This window comes from Malaclemys terrapin, chromosome 4 (genome assembly GCF_027887155.1).
Source record: "Malaclemys terrapin pileata isolate rMalTer1 chromosome 4, rMalTer1.hap1, whole genome shotgun sequence".
Classification (NCBI taxonomy): domain Eukaryota; kingdom Metazoa; phylum Chordata; order Testudines; family Emydidae; genus Malaclemys; species Malaclemys terrapin.
Genome location: NC_071508.1, coordinates 16,564,304 through 16,583,743, shown reverse-complemented (window position 1 = coordinate 16,583,743; position 19,440 = coordinate 16,564,304). Strand labels below are relative to the sequence as shown.

Below are 19,440 nucleotides of genomic sequence, written 5' to 3'. Positions count from 1 at the left end.
CCAACTTCTGCTTCTTGGCTGTGACCCACTCTAACACGGCTACCCCCTGATACTCTACCACTGTTTGGCAACAGCCAGCTTGTTTTGCTGGGTGTTAGATTGCAGTAGTAAAGTTTTCTCTTCTTTTATTCAACAAACAAGTAGCCAAGTCTCCAGGACTGAATCTGTGACTGGGTCCAGCCATCTGGACATGAAATAACGTTCCTACATCCACTCCAAATCATCCACTCCCTTTTTCAGACCTCGCATGGGACCTTCTTATGTCACTTTCTGTGTCCATCCCCCCCTCCCCTGGCCCCTTTTCATGATCATCCCACACTTTGAAAACCACGAGCCTTACATTGTGTGAAAATAGGCTGCCACAAACTGAGGAGGTTTCATCAAGCTACTGTAAGTCATGCAGAAAAAAAGTTGCCTTGTGGAAAGAGAAGTCAGGGTGTTCAGAAGAGTACTATAGAAGCCCCATATCAGCACCGATCTCCTAAGACACCCAGCTTTAGCAGATGGGTTTAGCTTTCACTTGAAAGGCCTTATTTCTGATATTGATCGTGTTATCTGAAGGATACATCCTGTTGCTAAATTTGGCTGTTTCCTTAGTTTAACAGCTGCTGTTGCAGTAAGCTAAATGGAGTTTCAGTGGAGGTGAGTTTTGCATACTGTGAACTAAAGATGAATCCCTGATTTCACATTGCACTGGAGAACAGAGAACCAAGACTTTCTAGAGATGCTGCAGTAAGCGGTGTTGCACCATGCCACTTCCTGCCCCATTTGTAATCACAGCATGACCATACTTAAGGACAAAATGCTTTCATGGGAAAATATTTGGGACTTTAAATCAAAGCAAACTAGCAGCTGTTCTTAAAGTGGAAAGTGGCTCTCTAAAAATGACAGTGAGACACGAACATGTAACGCCACAGTGCTGTCCATGCAAGGGCCTGATTATGATCTGAGCTAAACCAGTGTAAATCCAGAGTCATTCCACAGAAGTGATTGGAATCACACCAGTGTGAAACTAGGGCGTGGGGGAGGAGAACCAGGCCTATAAAACAGTATCACTTGAAGAGTCAAAATATTTTTTTCTACCTGTGAGCACTGCAAATTCCCCACTGAGAAGCAAGTTGGGTTCTTTCTGTCCTGTGCACCTTACAAGCTCTCATACCTTCACTGTTAAATCTTTAACAAAGACATCCTTTATCTCAAAGGTTATTTGGTCAAGGAGTTAGATGGGTATTAACAAAGTAAACAACCAACAATAAATTTTAACAAGTCTCCCCACATCTCAGTTGCTCAACTTTCACTCCTATAATGTCACTAGTTCTCTAGACCTCCATAGTGTCTTTTGGGTAGGTAAGACCTGAACGTCTAATGTAAAAAACAAGCAGAAAGAAAGTGGTTTTCACTATCCATCATAGAGGAGGAATAAATAAATAAGAACCCATCCCTCCCCTCACTCCCCACCCCCTTGTTTGGGACAAGGAAATATGCTTGTTGGAGATGGTTGCTTTAGTTCAGGTTTCAGTGACTGTGTCAGTATTCTGAATGGGTTTAATAAAGGACATTACCTCACCCACCTTGTCTCTCTAATATCCTGGGACCAGCACGGCGACAATAATATTGCATGTATATACATTTGCAAGTTAATTTGATCTTGTTCTACAACCATGGTGGTGAGAGAGAATCTGGCTGTTTCTGATATTATTTTGCTAAGCAAGCACTCTTTGCTACAGTTAGCTAGTATTTAAATCCTCCCTACGCCTTAATATAATAATAACAATAATAATAATTAGCAATAATACTCTGCACTTCTCTAATGCCTGGCATCTAAAGAGTATGCACACTAATTAATTAAAGCCAGGCAATCCTCATCTACCTTCCACAGTGAGGGAAAATCATTGCTAAAGAAATTCTTAAGAAAGACCACAAAAGCAGGGAAATCCAGGCACTGAAACAAGACAAATGCGGATTTAAAGACAATCAGGACCAAGACCATGTGACACGAGAAGTGGACAAGGCAGGAGAAAAGATAAAAACCCAGGCAAATGGCGGAGGCAGAAAACAACCAAAAGCTTAAAAAAAAAAAAAAAAGTGAAAGAAAGGAACCAAAATGAAGGAAGCGACAAAGCATCAAAGAGAGGAGTACCCAGAGGCTGAACAAAGACGTCGGAACAAAGAGGGAGCTGGCACAAAGGACCAAAGAAGGGAGAACAAAGAATGGAGAACAAAGCGACTAAATAGAAAACAAAGACACAGGACAAGAAAAGCCCCTCTGTTAGGGCTGAGCTTTTGAAGGGGTCCCAGGACACGTGGGGCTGGGTGAGTGGGTTAGATGTGGGGAGATGCACTGATTTATGTTGCGTTGCTGGATGAAAGGTTCCGTGCTGTCCAGTGCGGGTGGGGGGAAGGGTTTGTTATGGGATGTGTTGGTGCTGGGAGCAGAGGACCCAGGAGCATTTGATTTGCTTTTGAATCAATAGGCCCAAACCAGAGCTCTTGTGAATTTAGGGGGAAAGACAGATTTATGTCTAGTCTCTATGGCTCTGCTTTTCTCTGGGCTCCTTCAGCTGCCTTCTAGACTGCTGACACCAGGGTGGATGACTCTGTGATCACATCCTTTGACTGGCCCAAGCTGCTCACCAGATGTTTCCAACTATCCAAAGAGTAGGTTGGCTTGGATCTGAGTTCAGAATTGCCCCATTCTCTAGAGTAACCGTTTCTGGTCAGTTCTCTCTCCCCATCTCTTCCAAGAAGATCATACCACTCACAGATCCAAAATTGTGGTGTTTCAGCCACTCCTGCCTTCCACCCTGCAGAGTTCCTCGTGCAAAGTTAATACAGCCAGCCCATCCATCCCAGTATGTTGGGATTTGTTCTTGAAAGGGGATCCCCAAGCCAGCTGTGGGTGAGAGTCCTGCCTGCACAGCCCAGCTAAGCCATGACCGGAGAATGTATGTGTTGGAGCGTTGCTGCTTGGGACACATGAATGGCTCAGGTCTCCCTCTGGTCTGTTAGAATCTAGAGGGATCCACGGGGTTTATGGACTTGCTGCAGGGGCTGGCCTTGGAATGCAACAGAACAACTGGGGGCAAAATTCTGCAAGGATTTCTTTCATTTCACCCCTCCCGTGGGCTTTCTTTGCTGTTCAGGCCATGTAATTCAGAAGGGACTAACCTGTATTACCAGGTAAAAACCCATTCTTTTGCCTGGAGCTAAAGCACATTGTTATCTTTAACCTGGCGATCAGACAGTTTGGCCTCACCCAAGGGGTCAGACCAAAACATTTATATTTTGTTTCAGCCAAAGCAGATTTTTGACAATACTTAACTCATTTCTTTGGGCTGTCCAGAGAGGGGCAAAATGCTGTCAAGATAAAAACCATAAAGGAGCAGGGAAAGACCTATTAGATCATCAAATCTACCTCTTTGTCATGGAAGGATCTAGTCCCCTGATAGGGGATATATCAGATATTCAAGATCTCAGGAGATCTTCTTCTAACCTGGGTTAATAATTTCATCTCTGGTTATTAAGATTAAGTCTACACTAGGAACTTCCGCAGGTATAATAATGTTGGTTAAGAGTGTGATAAAAATGACATTTTGTAATACTGGCAAAAGCCCTAGCGTAGACGCAGTTATACCAACAAAAATTGCTTTTGCCGGCATAAGTTATTTTGCTTGGAGAATTGGTATGAGCTATACCGTCAAAAGCCCATTTTTGTCAGTAGAAGCTGAGTCTACACTAGGAAGGTTTGCTAGGGTAACTATACCAGCAGAACTCTTCTAGTGTAGACCTGTCCTAAGGTCTGGACATGCGCATAACCCCACTGCAATCCATGTGGCCACAGTGTCTGATCCATCCAGAGCAGCTTGCAGGATCAGGGTCCAACAGACAGAATTTCCAAAACTCGCCCTCATTTCTCCCCATTAATGCTGTTGGTCTGCTTTACCTTGGTTTGCATTCTCGGGAGAGTGAAACTAGCATACTCAGTTTCACTTTCTGAGGGCCTTTGGGGGCTAGCATGAATTTAAGGATATGGCCACTGTCTGGTTCTCCTGCACTTGTCCAGCGCTGATGTCTGGGTTCCTAACACTGTGAGAACATTTACATTTTTTTAAAAATCTGTTGTAATTGGAAATTACAAACTAACCATGGAAACACTTCAGTATGTAGTGGCCTGAATTTGTTCCCTATCAAGTCTAAATTTGGAACCAAATCTTCTTGATGGCATTAGTGTAATAACCCAGTGGTCAGTGTGTGTTATGTGTCCCACTCTGTGCCTCTTCGTAGCAGATGTGAGTCTGTTATAGCTCCTAGCCTACAGAGCTTGGCCCTTTAGAGACTCATGCCTTTAGTTCTGGAGATCTTTCACCATCCCTCTTCCCCTCCCGCGCCAGACAAGATGATTGCTGTCTCTTTGCCTTTAAGGAAAACTAATAGCAATGAGCTCTTCTGATGCCAATGGCACCAGGGCACATCTGAACCACTCCACTCCGTGGAAGTAGGTGGAGTTACACTGGTGGCTGTGACCACAGAATCTGGCCCAGACACATTTTGGTTGCTAAGGGCCAAGGTTTTCCAAAGCGACTAGTGATTTTTAGATGCTTCCCTTTCTGGGGGGTGCCCAAGCTGAGATGCCGCAAAGGGTATTTTCACAGTGGCACTTTCTGCAAACTGGGCTCCTTTTAAAGTATCTCTAATGGGGCGCCCAAAATGGGAGGCGCCCCTAATTCCGAGTCACTTTTGAAAATCCTGCCTACAAAGCATAGGTGATCCTCTGAGCTGTGTGACTTTGTCAAGAATTTGATTTTCTATGGCAATCATTTGTATGTAATGCTAAGGAAGCCCTCCCTACCTCCAAGTGAGGTATGGCTAAACAGTGTGGTGCTTGGTAGAAAAAGGATTATTACTTGATTGGTTCCTGCTGGTCTGACTCTGTCTGCTAACCACATGCTGTCCTGACTCACCGCAACTACAGGTTACCACCACTGGCAGCAAGGAACTCCCGGGGTGACTGGAAATGACTCTTAAGTGGCATGTGCAAAATGTGTCAATGAGAGAGGAAGTAATTTGTTCACGGTGGCTTCACATACTTCACCCATTTCATCCCCGCCTGAGAGTTCTATGGTGAGACCGAAACCTACTGACATGCTGTGTAGGGAATGAGATGCTCCCATTTGGACCAAATTTGTGAATTCACCTGATGCAGGGCCTTCGTAAATGGCCCTGTGCTGCCCCCATCACATGCTCAAACATAGGGGATGGGCTGAGGGCATGAGAGGGTTGGTCCCATGGCATGTGGCACTAAGGAATTCTTAGCTACCCCATGGCAGCTGTAAATTAGACAACCCCGGGGCTGCTTAAATTTACACCAAGGGCCCTTTCTCACCCTCCGGGGCAGCCTGGAACTGAGACAGCCCAGAGGTGGCAGAAAGCCACTTTTCCGCCTCTACCTCGAGCTGCACTTTCTAAACTGAGTCTCCTGCAGCACAGAATCGGACTTGTTACCCCTAAGGAAGATGCTTCCAGGGAGATGATGCTAGTGATCTCAGGTTGGCTCCGATTGCGTTCTTTTCACGTAAAGGAACCTTTTACTCCCCCACCCGGCAGCAGATGTGTGTTACCATTAACACACACACAGAAAGTGCCTATAAATCACTGTTCAAATGATGGCAAAGATTAGATACAAACTAGCACGAGCAAGGGAATTCTTCTTTATAGCAAAAAGAAGAACAGGAGTACTTGTGGCACCTTAGAGACTAACAAATTTATTAGAGCATAAGCTTTCGTGGACTACAGCCCACTTCTTCGGATCCGAAGAAGTGGGCTGTAGTCCACGAAAGCTTATGCTCTAATAAATTTGTTAGTCTCTAAGGTGCCACAAGTACTCCTGTTCTTCTTTTTGCGGATACAGACTAACACGGCTGTTACTCTGAAACTTCTTTATAGCAGTTACCCTGCTTTTAACTTAGTAGTTGTCTTAGGACTCTGAACGTGATGGGCCAAATGCATTACTGGTGTAACTCTATTGCCTTCAGTTGGCTTGTACCAGGAATGAATACGGACTTGTGTGATCCTTCGTACCATATGTGCTGAAAGATTTAGATACAGTAGGGTGACACTGAATTTCCAGACACTACAGTGGTGTTGTTTTACCATATTTAATATGTTACATATGCGTGTTTGTGTGTGTATATATACATTATACACACCATACAATCTATGATATGAATGTGTAAGTTTCCAAATGCATCACTAGAAATGTATTCACGTGGCTTTGATACGGCTCCTATCTGAGAATCTCTAAGCTCTTTACAAAGAGTCATTAACTGAACATCATAATCTCTTCTCCCCAATGAGGTAGCGAAAGAAGTATCCCATTTTACAGATGGGGAAACTGAGGCAGGGCTACGTTAACGGTCATGCACTACTTTGGGATATTTCAGTATTTGAGGACTCAGTCTGAGACAACCAGGGTCTGATTTTCAGAGATGCTGAGCACCAGCGAACCCGGTCGAAGTCAATAGGAGCAGGGATTGCTCAGCATCTCTGCAAATCAGGCCCACGGTGTTTCCATATGGACACCTAATAATTGAGACACCCAAAATCAGGGGCCACTTTTGAACATTTTGTCCATAGAGACCTGTCTTAGGTCACATATACAGTCAGTGGCCAAGCTGGGAAAAGAACCCAGGAGTCCTGAATCCCAGCCCCCAATTCTACCCAACGAAGCACACCTAATGCAAACCTAGATTTGGCGCTGATTAAATTTTATTAGAGAATATTTAGAAGAAATAAACGATACAGAAAATTTGAAGCATTAGTTATTGGTCATTGGGGAGTATGGGGGTATGTTGGTGTTTTGGGGCTGGGCAGCACGCATAGTATATACAGACTGCAATGTCCCCAATGAGGGGTGGGTAACCGGTGGGCGGGATCAGGAGACAGTCGATAAACGGTGGGGGTCCACCACCCATACGGGAGGCAGGGGCAGTCATGGCTATAAGCAAGCGGGCTGGGTAATGGGGATGGGGTGACCCTCACGTGGCGGAATTCAGCTAGGTTTGGTGGGTTTAGGGCTCAGGGGATAGGGTCCAGCAGGGGGTGTGTGTGGGTGCATGAGGTCTCCCCGGCTCACTCTTGGTATTGGCGGTGGCCGGTGATGTGCTCGATGTAAATGTCCCGGGACCAACGGATAGTGTCCGAGACCATTAGGCGTCTCATGAGCCGCGCGTAATGACGGCCCACCCCACAGGTCCTCAGCATGCGTTCGTTACACGGGTCCCAGGCACCCAGGGCCACAACGAGCAGAGCGTCGACGTGCACCTCGTAACCCTTAGTCCGCAGGGTGTCAGCCAGGGGGGCGTATTTTTCGAGCTTGCGGGCTCGGGCTTCGCGGAAGGCCGGGATCCTGTTCTCGAACGGAATCGCTACGTCGACCAGGATGATCTTTTTTCCCACCTCGTCCGTGACGACGATGTCCGGGCGCAGCGGGCTGTCGGTGCCGGGGACGGTGCGGTTGACAGCGATCTCTCCCAGACGCGGGTTGATGGCCTTCACTAGACGGTCCTGGACGGTGTTGTGGCGTAGCTGCCAGGCTCTGGCGTGGGGCTTGCAGCAGCATAGGACGTGGGGCAGGGTTTCATTGACGTACCCGCACTTCCTGCAGCGTTTGTCCCGGTTCCCGTGGCGGATGGCACCGTTGAGCGGGACGCAGTTCAGCCGGGCGCGGTGAATGAACCGCCAGTCGGCGAACCGGGTGAAGCTGCCTGTGGGGAGGAAGTGGTTGCTGGAGTCCCACTTGCTGGGCTAACTCCTGAAGATAGTGCTAGCTTTTTTATCCATCACTGATTTGGGTAAAACTGCTGCTGAAGTCAGTTGGAGTTCTATAGTAATAATAGCTAGCTCTTTTCAAAGGAGGTCAGTATCATTATCCCCATTTTACAGGTGGGGAAACTGAGGCAGAGAGCGGTGAAGTGAGTTGCCCAGAAGGCAAGTCGCTGAGCTTCAAATTGAAGCCAGGTCTCCAGATTCCTAGTCCACTGTCCTATCCATGCCACACTGACTGCAGAATCTGGTCTATGCAGATTAGAAACCCATTAGATTATCAAGTCCCCAGGAGTCAGGGCAGGAGAAGCAAAGGAAGTGCTATCAGTTGCTCCCGCCATCTCTTTGCACTCCATTTTGTTTCCAGGATTATGTGTTGAAAAACAGGGTAGCTAACGCAATAAACAAAATCTGTGTCAGCTGCTCCTGGTCAGGGAATTCTGCTTCTCATTCTGCAGCTTCCCTACAGTGGGTGAGGAACTGAGCACATGCCCACTTCCAAACAATGGTTCGCTTCCTCACAGGAAGCGAGGTTCGAGTTCTTCTCACCCTCTCTGACCAGTGACAAAAGGGCCAGGCCATTGTCTGAACCATTCCCATGACTCAGCCAACTGTATCCTGAGAGCTGGAGGCTGGAATATTGCAGAGGGGAGACGCACTCGTCAAGCTAGAAGGACGGTGCTAGGCTCCCTTGTGGGGGCTCGGGAAAAGGAAAGGAACTGGTTGTCTCTTTCCATCCATATCCCCTGCTCTAGAGACAGCAGGATCCTTGCCCCTGCTAAACCTCCCCATCCCTCCTGATGGTCCCTGGTTCCTTCTGCTGAGTAAAACGGAACACTGTGAAATGAACCAGACTCCACCTCAAAGCAGGGGGCCCAGTCCTACCTCCTTGCTCAGGCTAGACTAAGCAGAAGCTAGGTGACAGCTTCAGGCCTAGTGGTATTTGATTTAATGAAGGAAGAAAATGTTTGCTCCGTTATGTCCTATCTTACTCGTGCAGACAGGTCTGCTGATTTTGGTGGGATTCCTCATCTGAGTAAGCAGAGCAAGGTTTGTCCCTGGCTTGAGGGACTACTTTGAAACAGAAGGTGGAAAAACATTCCAACAGGGAGCCGTCCTTAGCAGGCGTGTCAGTTCCTTTGGGACAAGGGGGGGGACAGTTGCTCCCCCCAAGATCTTGGTGCCCCCCCCCCAACTTTTCATAAGTCTATATGCTCCACTTTTTGCCCCTGCCCCTAACTTTGCAGGATATAACCACATATAAAGTTCTTTATGCCCTCCCTCCCATGCCTCCTGAATTTTTCTAATCATGACACTACTGGCCCTTAGTTTCGCCCATGTATAACAATCAGAGGGCATAACAAAGACTGCAGTCTGCTATTGAGAAGCAGAGCCAATAAGGAGAGAGACTCTTGCATAGAGAGGCTGCAACTACCTTGTAACATCAAGGGCATGAGCAAAACCTAGTGCGTACATCAACTCCCATGTGGTGAGTGCCTGATCCAAAGCCCATTGGAGTCTATCCATTGACACCAAAGGGCTTTGGATGGGGCCCACGGTGTCCAATGGGCTTTTGCCAAACTCTGAGGAAGGTGGAGGAGAAATGAACAGCGCTAAGAGCAGCAATGTGCTGCAAAATACCTGAAAATGCCATTAGGAGGGAATCTAGGGCCAGATTCTGATCTCACTCATGGTGGCTGGCAGTGCCACTTACTGGCTTCAATGGAGTTACTCCTGATTTACACTGTAGTATGGGAGCAAGGAGTCAGGTCCCTAGCACAGAGCTGTTCAGCCTCTGTTCCCTGGGGCAGGCAGGGCAGACAGAGTCAGTGCTGGCTACACAGAACGTCACCAAAGTCACAAATCCTGCTTTCATCTGGAGCTCCCTGGACTGTTCCCTATTGTCTGTTCCTCGTTCTGAGGCCTTGTCTACACACACAGGTTGCATGGCTGTAACTGTAGCCGGATAGTTAATGCAATTAGGCTGCTGGTGAAAATATCCTTTGGGGGCACTGAGTCCCCACCCCTGTGCCTGTGCGCGGGGGAGCCCACCCTCTCGGGGTGGAGGGATGTAAGGCCCTGTTCTCTGATGTGTGTGTATGGGGGGGGGGGGGGTCACTGTTTCTATCCTGGCTTGGTGTGGAGGGGAGGCCCTAGGCAGGAAGGGGGTGGCAGAGTGAGCCTGCCCCTTGTATACCCCGCACCAGTGTTTTTTGTCCCTGCTGCTAGGCCCCACATCAGGCCATTGACTCTTGCTGATTCAGAGGAGCCTGCCATAGCATCACTTGCTGCATCCTCCCCTCTCGGTGCCCCACCCTGCCCCCTCCCTGGTGCCGCCAGATGTGGGGCTTTACCTGCCCAGCTGGGCATGTGTGCGGGCAGCAGGGTGGGATGGCGGAGAGAGAGTTGGAGGGGCTGATCCCTGTCTAGCTCTAGCCCATGTGCCGCCTATGGGTACAACTCTCTAGTATGGATGTAGTTGTGTATACCCAGCTAACTAATTTTTGTGCAGGAAGGAGAATAAACAATGTTGGTATAAGGCACCTTTTAACCCATATAACTGCATCCACACTAGGGGTTCCACTCGTATAACTAGATTGGTGAAAAGAATCGCACCTCTCATTGGCATAGTTATACTGGCACAAGATCTATGAGCAGACCAGCTCTGTCCCATGCAGGGAAAGGGTCCAATCCTGATAGCTTGTCCTTCTGTAAAGTGATCGGGAGACACCACCAGCTCAGAACGGTAGTGCTTGACACCCCTCAGGCATGAGGGTCGCCATCTCTCCAGTTTTCCCAGGATCAGCCCTTTTTTGAAGTAGCTGTCTTGGGAAATCTGTAAGGATGCTCAAAACACGCTACCAGCTGTCTAGTCTGCTGAACTCAGATCCCCCCAGATGTCCTGGTGTTTTGTATCTCAGAGGAGGCATCCCTCCTTCTCCACACTCAAGGCACAAGGGCAGTGGAGAGCCAAGCCCTAGCATCGCTCCCTCCACCAACCCTTAGCCACTTATTCAGTAAATCCAAGGGAGAGGGATTGAAAGGAAAGTGAAAGTATAGGGAGCGGACTTTGACTCCTCCCTTGGCCCTAGCTGTTGCTATGGAGACCAGAACAAAGCCTTTCTCAGCCCTCCTTTTGGATTGTCAATGGCTATTGTTCCTCCCCGGCCTCCTGGTTAATTGTTCTCTGTCCAATTTGTTCTTTTCGACTCTGGGTGGGTGTTTGGCCCCCACCTCACCCGGCTTCCCCTTTCCCACCAAGGCAGGATCAAAGGAATGATTGTTAAATGCTGGCAGGCTAAAGGTGATGGTGGAATTTGGAGGGCTGGCCCCCCAAAGGTGCAGGGGACTGTTAGAAACAAAAGCCAGAGGAATATTATGGGGGAGACACCCTACAGAGAAAGGGTATTCCAGAGCCAAACATTCCCAACGCCTTTATCTCTTGGGCTTCTTCTCCCAGCCTTGAATGTTTTTGCCTACAGCCAGCACTTATAATATATAATAATAATATATGGAGATATACGTATCTCATAGAACCGGAAGGGACCCCAAAAGGTCATGGAGTCCAGTCCCCTGCCTTCACTAGCAGGACTAAGTACTGATTTTTGCCCCAGATCCCTAAGTGGCCCCCTCAAGGATTGAACTCACAACATTGGCTTTAATAGGCCAATGTTCAAACCACTGAGCTATCCCCACTAGCACTGGGGTAGCCCCACTGATGGGACATCGTGATTAAAAGCTACAGCAGATGCTCCACACGAGCACACCTGCTGGTGGAGCATCTCTGCCCTTTCTGCTTCTTCATGATGGAACCAGAAGGCATGAAATGTGTGTCTGATTTTTAAGCTCTATCCCCAGGATGTATTATTACCTGTCAGCTCTCTGTTCTTGGGGAACCAGGGCACAGTATCCATCCTATCTGACTCATGAAGGACCACCCCCCCACCTACCCTCGGACTCTGCTTGAATCAAAGCTGATCAGAAGAAAGACTTACAAAAAGCAATGAAAAGGCTGTGGGAGACACACCTAAACCCCTCCGGACAAGGGTGACAGGATTAAGGCAACTCACCTAGCCTCATTTGCATCAAAGATGGGACAGGGGAGGCATCTCCATTAGCATACAGAATGGAGAACAGAGATTCCAAGGCAAGAACCGCACTGAACTCTGGGACCAGAAAAGCAGGGAAGCACTGCAGGATGGGGGATCTCTGCTCCAGATGTTAAAAAACCCATGTCTGCACACACCCAGCTCAGTAGTTATCAGACCAATTCTAGTAATAAATCCTTTATTGGTATCCAAAATTCAGAAGCTTCCTAATTGCATTGTGAGCTCCCTCGAAGGAACACCGCCCATAGCCAGGAATGATCAGTTCCTATTGTCTAGCCTGAACAAAACAACTTTGGTATATTCCCTTGAGCCATCAGTTTACACACAAACAAATCTAGTGTTCTCCCTTGAACCATTGTTGTTTCTCTATAAAAAAACCCTACCCACGCTCAAGTAAGTGTTCTGATGCCTGGATCCAAAATCTGCATCAGTTTCATGGGGACTTCATCTTCTCCTGATTGATTGTGTTGGGGGCTCTGCCTGCCTCCAGCACTCCAGACCCTGAGCTACCACCACCACATGGGAACCCCAACCAGTTCAAACTTCACAGAGTGGTGAGAACCCAACTCTCTCTCTCTCTCTTTTTTCCCCCTACTCTGACTTGTGATCAGGTATAGTTTTCTAAACCTGACATTTGTAATAAATTTTAAGCTAGATTTAATATTGTAACTGTTTTGTTTGTTTGGCTCCCCTTGTATGGTTATTACCTGGCAATAAATAACTTTTATGGTTAAGCTGGTTGCTTCCCTCCCTCTCTCTCTCTTTTGTGTTTTTGGCTTCCCCATTTGCTCTGCACCAATGCTCCTCTTACCTAAGCTAAAGATCCCTGTACCACCCAAAAATCCTGTGGGGTTTGCTCATCAAGTGGTACTTGATGTACTACCAGAACAATTGTAACGTGAAAGTGGGGATAGGGACGTGCTGAACCTGTGGCATAGGAAGGTGGCAGCTTGAAAGAGAGAGAGAGAGAGAGAGAGAGAGAGAGAGAGAGAGAGAGAGAGAGAGATTCTGGGGCTGGAGGAATAGCTCTGTATGAAAACACAAGTGACACAAGCAGTACATTGGTAGAATTAGAACCCCCCCAGAAGAGTAACCCTAAGAAATGAGCGTACCCCAAAGCAACGGGCAAATCTAGTAACAGATATGTCTGTGTTTTTTAATCTTAGAAATTTTAGGACAGTCAAGTCTACTCATCTGTGGCTTGGCTGGAGGACTTGTTGCTCTTTAATTGAAGGAACATACTGAATCATTAACAAAGACTTCTTTTATCCCAAATGTTAATTAGGCATTGATGTGAGGTGTGAAGAGAAACAAACAAAACCAAAGTTAGAAACACCCTGACTACAGTGGAGTTAATAGACTGTAAACTCTCCAGGGCAAGGACTGTCTCTGTTTGTGCGGTGCCGTGCACAACGGGACTTTGATCCTGAGTGCGGCCCTTGAGTGCTACTATGATAGAAGTTGTTATTATTAACAATGTTAAAGGGGCTTCCCAGGGCCTGGTGGGAAGATAGCACAGTTTGTTGTGGTTAGGATTTTCAAAAGAACCCATTGAAATGGGATTTAGGTCTCAAGCTCCGCTTGGCTCCTTTGAAAATCCCAGCTTTTCAGGTTAGCATGTCTAGTGCTGGTGAATGGTATTGGTTTGAAAGCAACACAAGGAAAATTCTGCACGTTCAACTCTCCCCCCCCCCATTCATTCTTGAAAATGAAAATTTTTGCAATTTCTCACAATCAAAAGTCCGGGGGGGGGGGGGGGGGGGGGGCGGAATAGGTTTGGGTCAATCAAAAGGTTTTGTTTAGATAAAATGTTTCATTCCAATTTCAACATTTTCATTATATATATATATTCTCAGTGAAAAGTTCTGCTCTGAAAAGGTCAAAACAGAATATTTTTGACATTAATGAGAGGTTTTTTTCTTGATTTACCCCTTTTTTGCCCCAAAAATGAAATTTCATCAGCATCGACATGTTTCCGCAGTTTGCATCCTTGTGGAAGCCGTGTTGGTTCCGCAGCATGTTTTGCTTTGGACGAATTGGCATTTTCCAGCACAAAAACGTTCAGCTGGAAAATTTCCAACCAGCTCTACTTGATAGCTCTGGAGATTGGCAATCTAGCTAGAAAACAAGCAGCAGAGTGTAGGCTTCCCCCACAGACAGGCCTCACCCCTGACCTAGAGGGACCACCTCTAAGGGTCAGAGGGCAGTTCAGTCTGACCAATTTAATCCTTGGCGCCTTCGCTGAGCCTGAAAACAATAGAGCCACTTGTGGTGGTGTGTCCTGTGATGTGGATACCTGTGTGCTGCAAATGAGGCCCGTTCTGAACTGGCCACCCCACAGTCTTACAATGGTAACACAAGAGTGTTTTACGGGGTACCGCTCTTTAGCCCGTTTTATAGACTTGAGCACAGTGGTCTCTGCTGGCCTTGAAATCTATGTATCTGTGCACTCTTTCCATCTGGCTAGGAGACAGAGTTGGAGACTCTGTTTTGGTATCTCGCTCTAAATATACACTGCCTTTTAGCAGCAAGGCAATTCGGAGTGTTACTTTGCTTACTAATAGACTGGACAAAAGAACTAATTAGTCACCGGGGACCTAACAGGACAGAGTCAGAAAGATGGGCTGTTTCTATAACTTTAACAAACCAGGCATGTTCCAAGGAAGTTGAGCTCTGCTTTTGGGACTCCCCAGCTACTGGAATTATAATCTCCTGGGGAAAGTGCTCCAGATTCAAAACAGCTTTTCAATCTGTCTCTGGGAATGAAAACGTCCTCCGTGATGCTGATGCGGAGGGAAGGCAGATGCGATCGCTGCTTTTGCAAGTCGGCAGGATGACATACTTGTTGTTACAACAGGAAATTTAAAAATTGGGCGTTAGGACATGGGCCTGTCGACACCCGTGTGAGGGAGCGTGGCCTGAACAGCAGCCCCCCCCCTCCCCCCAGCAGCAATGTGAACTGGAGATTCCCTCTGTGGCCTTCCCCAGTGCATCAACAGGGCAAGACTTGGCTAAGTCCTAAATTTTCAATCCCTGATTGTCCCAAATTCTAACAGTAGCTTTTGGGTGCCGTGCCTAAGCAATAAAATAACACCTAGTGTCTTTCAGCCATCTCAGAGCGAGTAACACCGCTGGGTAACATCATCCCCATTTTACAAATGGGGAAACCGAGGCACAGCGGGGGTGGGGGCCAGGACTTGTTTGAGGTCATACCGCTGTCTTTTGAGAGGTTTTTACACCATGCCAACCATCATGGGGCCTGAGAGCCTTTCCAGCAAGCCTGTGGCAGAATGGGGAATAGCACCCAGGGGCTTGATGCAGAAATTATTGGTTGAGATTTTCTGGCCTGTGTTGTGCAGTCAGACGAGATGATCATATTTCATAACAGTCTCTTCTGGCCTTAAAAGCTAGGGATCTATGAACCTAGGAGTGCTGGTTCCCCGGCTGGTCTATGATCCACACGCTCAAGCTAGTGTGCAGGATGGAGGGCCTCTTAAAGGCTCTTCTCCATCTGATTCTACCATGAAATCAAGATGGGAGGAGTAGACAGGGATCCCCAGCTGTCTGCATGGGGGCAGCAGCCACGTACGTCACATTGGGCCCAGGCCAGCTCCTGAAGTTTTACTCCATCCCAGTGTGACCCTGGAGTGCTTTGAGATGGTCCTTGCAGTCCCTGAGGTCCTTGCGACGGAGTGGGATGTACCTATCAACTGATGAACTCTGGTGTGGTACTATGGGGCTGCCCAAGTCTAAACAGAGCAGCTGATTGCACTGCATCCCAGACGGCTGCCCGACCTGGGCGAGGGACGGGACACCTTGGAGGATGATCACAGAGAAGCCATCAAGACCGTGATCTGGGCAAGCCTGGTGGAGCCCCTGTCTGACGGACAGAGCCCCTGATTAAGAGCGGGGTCCTGCTCTGTGCAGGCGCCAGCTGTTGCCACATGTAAGCAGGAGATGGAGGAGAGAGAAGCCAGGAGGGACTCTGCCCAGCCTGAAAGGCTGACAACCCACTGACAGGGTGAGCTCAGACTCGGGGAGGGGACATGTCAGGATTTCCTTGTTTTCCAAGACCTGTAACTCTGGAGAGTTTTAAAAGTAAAGGGAGTGTGGCTAGGAGATTCCTTGGCTAAGCCTGTGTTGTGTTCCTTGCCTTCCGGACACATTGTCTCTTCAGGGGTTAAACTAGAAGTCCAGCGTGACCACAGCCTAGGTGGGGCTCTGGGGAGCATGTTTAAGTGACCAGGAGTCTGGGGGGGAGGGCGCAGAGGCTGATTGTGGGGTCTGGGGGCGACAGCACCCCATGTCCCAAGGGAGGACACCCTCCAAGAGGCCTGAGCCAGGGAGTGTGCCCTAGAGACCCAGAGCTAGCAGCAGTGACTGGCAGGGCCGCCCAGGGGGCAAGTGAGGCAATTTGCCCCAGGCCCCAGGTGCTGCAGGGGCAACCACGATACTACAGTATTCCAACTTTTTTTATGGAAGGGCCCCCCGAAATTGCTTTGCCTCAGGCCCCCTGAATCCTCTGGGCGGCCTTGGTGACTGTATGCTACCCAGACCCAGTTGGCTAAAGCACGTGGGACCCCCGCAACTGGGTCCCCTTGTGGCAGACGAGTGAGGGCAGGGAGGCGCGCTGGGGTTGGCCGCTCGTTGAAGTGGCTGGAGGGGGGCCGGGGACTAGAAGGAAGCCGGCTGGCTGCACTAGGGAGTTGCCAGCAGCCGGCCGCTGTCTGGAGGGGGTGAACCAGCGTCTGGCAGGGGCAGCCTGGCCCGGGACTGCTCCCATTGCAAGCCCAGCCCCTGCGCTAGCCTCTGGCCCACCGCGGAGCTAGCCCAGCCCAGGTGCGTGGGAGGGGGGATCCCTCGGCAGCCTCCCCTTCTCCCTCCCTCCTCCGCGCTGGGGCAACTCCCCTCGGAGGGGAGGGGGCTGGCGCTGCACGGAGCCCGCAGCAGCCGCCGCGATTCGCACCGGCCGCAGCATCCCAGTCCGCCCGGCCCGGGGAGGGAGCCCGGCCCCAGCCGCCGCCGTCTCCCAGCCCCGCCGGCCCCGCAGGGGGGCAGCCGAGAGAGGCGCCCGGCACAGCGCAGCGCACAAGCCGCGGGCGGGGGCTGCCCGAGGACGCAGCCCGGCAGAGTAGTAAGTGCCGCCCGCTCCCCAGCGGGGACCTTGGGAACCCCGGCCCCGCTTCTGACCCCTGCTGCCTTTAACCCCTCCCGGCCCCGTGCATTGCCCCCTTCACCCCACTTCTCCCCCCCAGCCCTGCTTCTGACCCCTGCTCCCTTTAAATCCGCCCCCGGCCCCGTGCATTGCCCCCTTCACCCCACTTCTCCCCCCCAGCCCTGCTTCTGACCCCTGCTCCCTTTAAATCCGCCCCCGGCCCCGTGCATTGCCCCCTTCACCCCACTTCTCCCCCTCCTCTCTCATCTATCCCCCAGCTCCGATTCTGACCTCTGCTCCCTTTAAATCCCACTTCACCCCACTTCTGACCCCTGCTCCTTTTAAATCCCCCTTCACCCCACTTCTCCCCCCGGCACCCCCTTTTACCTTCTCTCACCCTCCCATGGCCCCCGGCCGCGCTGGGATCCCCCCCCCAGCCCTGCCAGCCCTGTAACTTGCAGGGAGTTGGGCAGCTCTGGAGCTCCCATGCCCCGCGGGCACAAGGAGGGATTTTGCAGTTCTGACCCCTGCCCCTTTCCTTGTGGGGCTTTTATTTCCTTGTGCAAATCTTAACTTGATTCCTCCTCTCTTCCCAAACCTGCCAAGTCTCCCCCGGCTTTATGGGGGAGGGGGAGATTCACTTGTTTTGAATTAAACCTAAAACAGCTTAAAAAAAGAAGTTTCTCCCTCCGGAAAGTCCACTCACTGGTTTGCAAACTCCTATTTCTCTAGTGTCCTCCAGTGTGCCCGGATCTTTAAGACACAAATAGACCTTAGACTGGGGACTACATCAGAGCTCTTGTAATAGTCCCGGTAAGGAAGGTGTTAACCCCTGTATTCTCCCTCTGCTGCTCCCCCCCCCCCCCCCCTTCCATAAAACCAGACTGTCAGGTTTTCTGTTGCTTCTCACATTTTTCTGTTTAGCCTGGCCTGGCCTTTCCTGTTCCGTAACTGGACATTATAAAGGCCTTGATTATTGCCAGGCGTCACTGGATTTAGTAGGTTACTGACTTAATGGTACAGGTCAGGTGTAAGGGATTCTGTGGGATGGGGTGGGAGCCCAGGGGAAGGCTTTGTGTGGGGCTCTACATTTGGGAAAAGAAGCAGATACTTTCTCCGCTTGCTAGTCTCCTCCTCTGCCCCCATGGCTTATTTATGACATTTCTCACTGAGCAGGGGCACTGTCTCGCCAGCCAGTCTGTGTGGCTCCACAGTACAATGATTTCATAGTAAAATGGGCAATAGATTGGGTGACACTCTCTATAGACACAGGCACCAGCAGAGGTCACCATGCATGTTGAAAAATAAACAGGCAGATACATACTGGCTAAGATGGTAAGGTGCAAGATGAGCTGGTAACTGGAATCTCCACTTGGATGGAGTGGTATAGAATTTTAAAATAATTGCAAAAAATAAATACCGCTTATTTCTTCCCTCCACCCTTCCAAAAAGAGATGTGACGGTGGTACATTTATGCAGCTTTTATTTACTAACATGCTGCATCTTTGGGGACTGCATGTACCAGAATCCCAGTCATTGCACCTATAGAAAGTGTAGCAGAGAGAGAGAGCCATACACAACTTGTAAATATCCCGCCTGGTCCTTTAACTTATTGTTTGTTGCTGGCTTTTTCATGAGTTTTTTTGTCCCCAGTGATCGCATCAACTCAAATGATTCCACAAAGGAAATATTTATACTGTGTGTTTAGAGGCAAGGAAGAGTGTTATGGAATCCATGCAACAAAACTTGATGGCTGTGTGATGCGCTCAGATGTTTGGCTTTGTAAATAGTTTTTTTTAAATAACAAAAATACAATAATAGGGCTACCAACAAAGAGGATTTAGTATAATAAATGCTGAGCTGTGTCACTTTTGCTGGTACTTAAACAAAAACAAACCCTGCAAGTTTAATATTATGATCTTCCTTTAGTGTGAATTGTCATCAAGCCAGCATTTATGACCAGCTTGAAGTGAGTTTCAGTACTTTAGAGGCCCAAATTCATTCCAAACCAGAAAACTCTGTGTATTGGGCAGGGACTGCAGATGAAATCCTGACCCTACTGAAATCAGTGGGACCAGGATTCCCCCCATGCACATCCGCCGCCTTTGTCCTTATTCCCGTCTCTATATAGCACGCTTAGCACAACTGTTGGTGTTATACAAATAATACATATATGGTGTCAGTGGTGAATTGCAATAGTGCACTGAGGTGAATTTCACACACTTTTGGAATTTGGAGTGGTTAGATAACAAATTAAAACAGACAATTACGGCCATCAGTTTTGGTGGTTAAGTATACCAAATTTCACCTTGGATAGCGTATTTCACCCATATAGCACCCTCAAGGTGCTTTAGA

The 19,440-nt window shown here is 48.8% G+C and overlaps 1 protein-coding gene across 2 annotated transcripts in view; it reads left to right on the top strand.

The window, feature by feature from the left end:
• The window catches only part of SOX13 (SRY-box transcription factor 13), an 86,168-nt gene that overhangs the window by 13,616 nt on the left and 53,112 nt on the right, over nt 1-19,440 (top strand). Inside the window, exon 1 of one of the 2 annotated variants that reach the window (XM_054028253.1) lies at nt 16,814-17,064. The exons of the other annotated variant lie outside the window; for it this stretch is intronic. The gene's annotated coding sequence lies outside the window, so the exon portion shown is untranslated. Of the gene's footprint in view, nt 1-16,813; nt 17,065-19,440 lie in introns of those variants that run through there. 2 annotated transcript variants of the gene reach the window in all.